Genomic DNA, 6941 nt, shown 5'->3' on the forward strand with positions numbered 1-6941 from the left:
AGGATTTTAACTGTGTACGTGTCACAGTATCTATATTGGTGTTTTAAGGTTGTGTGTGTGTGTGTGTGTGTGTGAGCACGCGCGCACGCGTAATAAAGCAGTCAACAGTTGGGGCTTGACTGCCCACAAGCTTTAGATGCCTGAGAAGTGAAACATATCGCAAGAGACAGGGACAAATGTAAAGACGAGACAAATGTACACACACACACACACACACACACACACACACACACACACACACACACACACACACACACACACACACACACACACACACACACACACACACACAGTGTAATGGCCATGTAAGTTAATACCTACAAGCCTGTTGCGATTGACCAAGTCCCACAAGACAGGGTGTGTGGTGAATTCGGCAGTGCATGCATGCGTGTGTGCGTGAGTGAGTGTCTATGCATCTGTGCATGAACATGTGCCTCTGTGTATTTGTGCGTATGTATGTGTATGTGTATGTGTATGTGTATGTGTATGTGTATGTGTGTGTGCGCACGCGCGCGTGTGTGGCAACAGGTGGTTGAGTTGTCAGCGACTAAGTGACCTCAACCAGGCGAGTCTCAAAGTTCACGGAGATCCTCCAGATATGACCCCCCACGGCGCAGCTCTGCAGCCCATTTACCAGAACGCTGTTGTCATTTTACTGTGTGCTCTTTCTGAAACATTTATTATATCCAATTATTTTTAAAATAGAAACAAAGAGTCAATGCACTAATAAAGGCTTTGGTTCCAAATTTAAAGTCTGTCAAATATTTCCCCCCTCACTGTCCCCAAGTTGAAATTGAAACCATATGCACTGGCAAATACGAATAATTGAGATCAAATATAGCAGTTGAGCTAAGAAGTTTTTAGCTGGTCCTGCAATTTCAATGTGTTTCCAATACATGAACAATAATGGACCAATTCTTATCCAGGTTAAGGCAGTACTCGGTTATTGAAATGTCAATGTAAACTTATCTTATGTAAAATTATCCAATTCAAACATTCCAAAGTCCTTACCCCTTTCTTTTCTGCAAGTAGAATACCCAAAAAAATATATCTCCAAGCTGTTGTTTATGTCATGGTACCATCTTGAAAGTGACATTAGTTCTATGAACAAACTGTTCTATCAACAAAATTCTTCATAAAAGAAATCTTGCCATGAATTGACTGGCAAGATAATTCAGCACTGTATCACTACTGGATTTTTTTATTTTTTTATTTATTTTTTGTACACAGAGCCTCACTGTTTGTTTACATCAACCTCCGAGTCCGACGTGGTTTGACATAAATTGTTACAGAGATTTTGTAGTTTCTGGCGACCGACTCAGTGGACGAAGTGTGTACTATCTCTCTCCATTAATTAATGTTGCCATCTGGGTCTGTTTAGACGCTCAGGCAGCTTCAAACTGTGTGTGTGAGAGATGGCAAGACAGTGAGACAATCTCACAGCAAGGCTTGCGCCGCTTGCCTGCAACCTGGTGCAACTGTTCGATATATTTTTCACATGAACGGAGAAGGAGAGTTCAACTAGGATGCAAATTGGTATGGTATACAAGTGGTGAGTAAAGAGTGAGAGATTACAGTTAAAGTAGCTGTCTACGAGTCTGTAGATGCATGTTACTACAGGGGGGCCTCCAAATCTTTGTGTGATAGAAACATTTTTTCTCCTTTTTTATATTAACCATTTGAACCCTAGTTTGCATATTCTTTAGCCAAAAATAGCCGATCTACAAGCTCGCTCACAACACCGGCTAACAACACCTCGCGTTTTGGCAAAGAGGTTTGGTGTAGAGGGGGAAAAAAGAGCAGTACAAAGTGAAAGGTCTTTAAGTTTATTACGTATTGACGGTTCAAGTGGTTAAATATCTGAAAACACAAACTGACATGAATCCAATATACACTGATGATTGTGCTGTCAAACGATTAAACTATACAGTATATGGAATCTATAAAAAGGTTGTGGGGGGGTCCCTGCCTCATCTCTCTCTCAACTAAGGAGTCCTTGGCCAGAAAACGTTGAAATTTAGGTGGCAATATACTGGTATTGTAGTGTAAACACGGTTTGAAACTCACACAGTCCCATTCCCTCCCTGGTTGTGGTTGTGCTGTCTGGCCCCGGCGGCCAGCCATGCAGCGCTGTCATCCTGAAGGTGAGGACCTTTGACGAGAGGACAGCATGTGTGACTGGATGGGGGGAGGGGGGAGGGGGAGTGGTTATTTTAGAACACAGGAATGATTGGCTCGCTGTCTCTGAGTGACAGGTGACAGGACCCCCTGCTTGGTACACCCATACTATACGCACGCATGCACTCACAACAAAACACACACTCACATATGTACGCGAATGTATGCAGGTGCAATCAATGTTGCGACCTCCCCGCACTTGATAAGCTGCAAATGTGAAATTATCAGTGCTTATGAAATCATAATGAAACAGTATCCCAATTAAACACGCACGCACGCACGCATGCACACTCCTGCATGGTGTCAGTGGTTCATGGCTTTCCCAGCTGAAGTGGGCACATTAACACTTGCGTGTGACCAGGTGCCGAGGTGACAGATTTGTCACGCTATCCGCCTGGGAGGGACAAGAGGAGGGCAGGACAAGGAGAGGAGGAAGAGAAGACGGAGGCAAAAAGATAAGGGAAAAGACTGTGTGTGTGTGTGTTTGTGTGTGTGTGTGTGTGTGTGTGTGTGTGTGTGTGTGCGTGTGTGCGTGCATCATTAGGGAGGGATTCTATTTGTAACAGTGTTACAATGTGTCATCGCACCTTATTATCTTTTCATAGCAATATTGGTTACAAAACGCTAGACATGTCTTGTATGTATCTAATGTCTATTATTATCCTTAGTAGGTTGCTTAGGCTTACTGTTAACATTAGTCATACATAAATACACACTTAGAAGTGCTGCCAAAGCATCATCTTCTGACACTGTATACTGTACGCCCAATGAAATTAAAGACTAATGAGTGAGATCATTAGTCTGTGTGCACGCGCGCACGCACACACGCCACACACACACACACACCATAGCTTTCAGCATGCAAGGACCACATAAGTCACTGTTTCTGCAAAGTTGTCTAAGTGCACACACATGGGAAATGGGTTCATTTATAATCCTGGTTGATGATTTCAACCCACTCACTTTACATTGTCACTACACTTAAGTAACACTGCTTTAACCTTTCCAGCCATACTCAGTTTACACAACATTTCTTTTTTAATTTTGCCACTTAATTATACACGTCACCAAAACACCAACGCCATCTTTTAGTAGAGGAGCCTATCAATTTTTGTAATTTTGGAATGATAATTGTTGGAGACATGTATATCTTCATTCTTGGGGTTCTCACAATGCCAAAAAAACATGTCTTCAATTTTTCTTTTTGGGTTTAGCATGTGTAATTAGCATAATTAGCCAATTAATTGCCAAAAACAGTAAATAGCAATAACTTTGCTTCTGGGTAACGTATAAAGGTGATCTAAGAGTCTAAGTCCATGTGTGTGAGGTCCAGAAACTCATCTGTTACCATTGTGAAGTCATACAACCTTTCCTAATTAGCATAATTAGCATACATTATGCAAAAACAACGTGAAAATAAGCAAATTGCTGCATTTCTTTGTTTTAGTCAACTTTGAAAGCTTCTCACAGACTCTAAGATGTATGTTTACAAGTCCAGGAATTATTATTATCTAATCATGAATCATGCAACCTTTTGTCTGTGTAATAATTATGTAATAATCACACCGAAACCAGAAATAGCTATATTTCTTTATATATCCCTCATATAAAATAAAGAACAATATGGGAAATGGTCACAGAATTATCAGATTGTTTATACTAATATGTACAGAAAGTTCTGTAAACACATTTAAATAGAAGGGTCTCCATCTTCGTCGTCGTCATCGTCAATCCGCAACAGTTGTGCCTTGCTTACATTACAACACACCTCTTCATCTTCCCCACGCATGCACATCTCGGAGCAGTTCAAATTTTGAGATCGACAAGAACAATGTGACATGCACTGGGATTTCTTGCAGCCACATTTGATCAGTTGAGTAATGGTGGCTGGAGCTGGGGGATCCCGTGTTGTGACTGGCACCAGATGATCTCCCTCAGCCTCCCATCCATATTCAGTTGCTGGTGGCATCTGTGGGTTAGGTACGTGGTCCTGATACCATACCATTGCCTGGTAATGGGCACGAGCAATGGCTTGATGTAATGCTCTTTGTGTAGGTGGCAGCTTCTCTGCTTATAATTGTTTCTTTGTGAATAACCTCCACCTGAGTTCACCAACATCCACAAGATTTGTACCGGGCTCGTACAGCTGGCAAACAAATGCTTCAATCTTTTTTTCTGTGTCAGAACTGAGCTTTTTTGAAGTACTTAGAGTAGCAAATGCAGATACCACCTCCACAGGACACCGGTTTAGGGCTTGCCAACAGGTTAACTTTCCCTTTCCAGCAAAATGGCCTGTCTGGTCAGCTCCAGTGAAGGCATGGAACCCTGGTAAGACTGAAGTCCTTGTTTCACCCAATGCCTGCACTACTGGCTCCAGTGAGATGATACGTTTTTTGTTTCCCACACCGGTGATGAAATAGGTGTCCTTGCACAGCTGATTGTACCGTCGGATTGCAAGAACAAAGACATCAGTGTCCGGGGACTCAATGTAGAGCTGTGTTGCCCCTCTTCGGACAGCATCCAGGCTGTGCAGGATTATCCTTGTGTCAGCCTCTTCCTGTGAGCTGTGGAGATGTTTTACATCGATATAGTTTGAGTGGACATCTTGCCTTGACGTGATTATGAAAACGTTGGGTTTCCCCTGGAAGTGTTGGAGGGCTTTCTTAGCAGACATCTTTGGTGTGGATACCTGACAAGAACTGTTTTTCAGACACCTTCCCTATCGGTGTGTTGTCTTCCACATGATAAGTGGTAGGGGGCTTGCCACCCTGGCGTCGCATACGCGTGGCCTCCTTCAGTGAAGATGCAATATCATAGCGGTCAAATACTACATGGGTCTCACTATGTTCTTTGGTCTTCCTGTCCAGTATGGCTATGAAGTGGTTAGCCCACTGGGAACATATCTTGATCCATGATGGCTTTCCCATTGCCTCTACCAATGCCATTCCATCTATGACACTTACACTCTTAGATGGCAGGGGACAACGGTCAGTGGCAGCACTCTGTGGTTGCTGATCAACACCAACGTCACCAGTCCTCTTCTCATTCTGCAGCTCCTTGAGAATGGTCATGAGCTTGCTCTTGTCTGTGTAGGGCCGAAGCTCACCAGTCACTGTGGAGAGAGCATGTGGTTTGGCAGTGAACTCGTGCTGGCCAATGGCTTCTTTGAGGTTGATCTCTGACCGTGATTGAGCAACAATCAGCATTCGAGCAAACAATGACCTGTCATCCTTCAATTCCACCACCTGGTCAGCGAGCTTGTGTTTCACAACTTTTCCTGCACTCTTCCACATCTTCAGTTGAACCTTTTTCATTCTGGCCCAGAGACACTGACTTCATCTATACTATAATTTTGCGAATGTCTGTCTGTCTGTCTGTCTGTCTGTCTGTCTGTCTGTCTGTCTGTCTGTCTGTCTGTCTGTCTGTCTGTCTGTCTGTCTGTCTGTCTGTCTGTCTGTCCGTCCGTCCCAGCGTTTCTCCTCGGTGGCTGGAGCAATTGATCTGAAATCGCATCACCATCAGCATATGAACACACCTGACATAACTGTGAAGGCCGTTTGTCACTTTCACAAATCGTATGCTGTATATTAGCATTTTTATGGTGCATCTATATCTATTCTGCATCTAGCATGAGGCATATCTATTCTGCATCTAGCATGAGGCAACATGTTTAACCAGCTCTGTGTGTGTGTGTGTGTGTGTGTGTGTGTGTGTGTGTGTGTGTGTGTGTGTGTGTGTGTGTGTGTGTGTGTGGGGGGGGTGTTGGCTGGCCTTCTGTAGCCTTTAAACGAAACGGGTATTTCTTACATTGATGCTCCTACATATTATCATGCAAGCACCAGAAAGTTACTTTCCATCCCTCATATACTGTGTGTGTGTGTAAAGTGCACACCCCATAACCCACACACTGCACATCATTTCGGTGCTCATATCTTTGAACGGGTAAGGACTAGTTTTTGTTAATGCGCGCTTTCACAAAAGCAACATAGTTCTGCTGGCCAATTTCGTCTTGGCTGCATACATCTTTCTCCACGTGGGGTGGCATCACAACTTTTGTGATGATATTGGGTAGGTCTTTGCCATCATATGTTAGAGGATTCAAAGATGACTTGATCACATGCTTCAATCGAAGTACATTCTTTTCCTGCCTTGTCCAGACAGCAATGGACAAGTAATGGTTTTCCTTTTGTTTCCTTTTGTTTGTGTGCCAGCCATCTGGCATGCTTCTTCAGCAAGTCTACTCAGCTCTGGTGCGACCAGAGAAGAACCTTTCCCTAGCACTAGCATTCTGAGTAATGCCCACAAAGCCTCCAGTGACCTTCATGATGCGATTTTGATGTGTCCAAGCAGCATCATTCAGGTGTTTTCAATAACTATGATTAGCTTTATCAGCTGTGATCCCACACAGCTGAAGCACAGTTGCTTGACTAATTATGACAAGAATTAATCTATGGATATCCTAACAGAAAAAGAAACAGGTAATTTCCTACTTTCAGACTAATTAATAAATCATGTATGCAGATTATACTAATGACAAAAGGTTGCATTTACTTACATCAGGATAGGAATTTCTGGACTTGTAAACATACTCAATTAGTCAATAAGAGTCTCAGATTATCTCTCCAAAGTCAGCTAAATGTGAAAAATGAAACGATTTCCTGATTTTCAACTCGTTTTTGCATAATTTAAGCTGATTATGCTAATTATGAAAGGTTGTATGACTTCACAATGGTAACATATGGATTTCTGGACCTCACAAACAT

Source organism: Nannobrachium achirus (assembly GCF_963921795.1).
Source record: "Nannobrachium achirus genome assembly, chromosome: 16".
NCBI lineage: Eukaryota > Metazoa > Chordata > Actinopteri > Myctophiformes > Myctophidae > Nannobrachium > Nannobrachium achirus.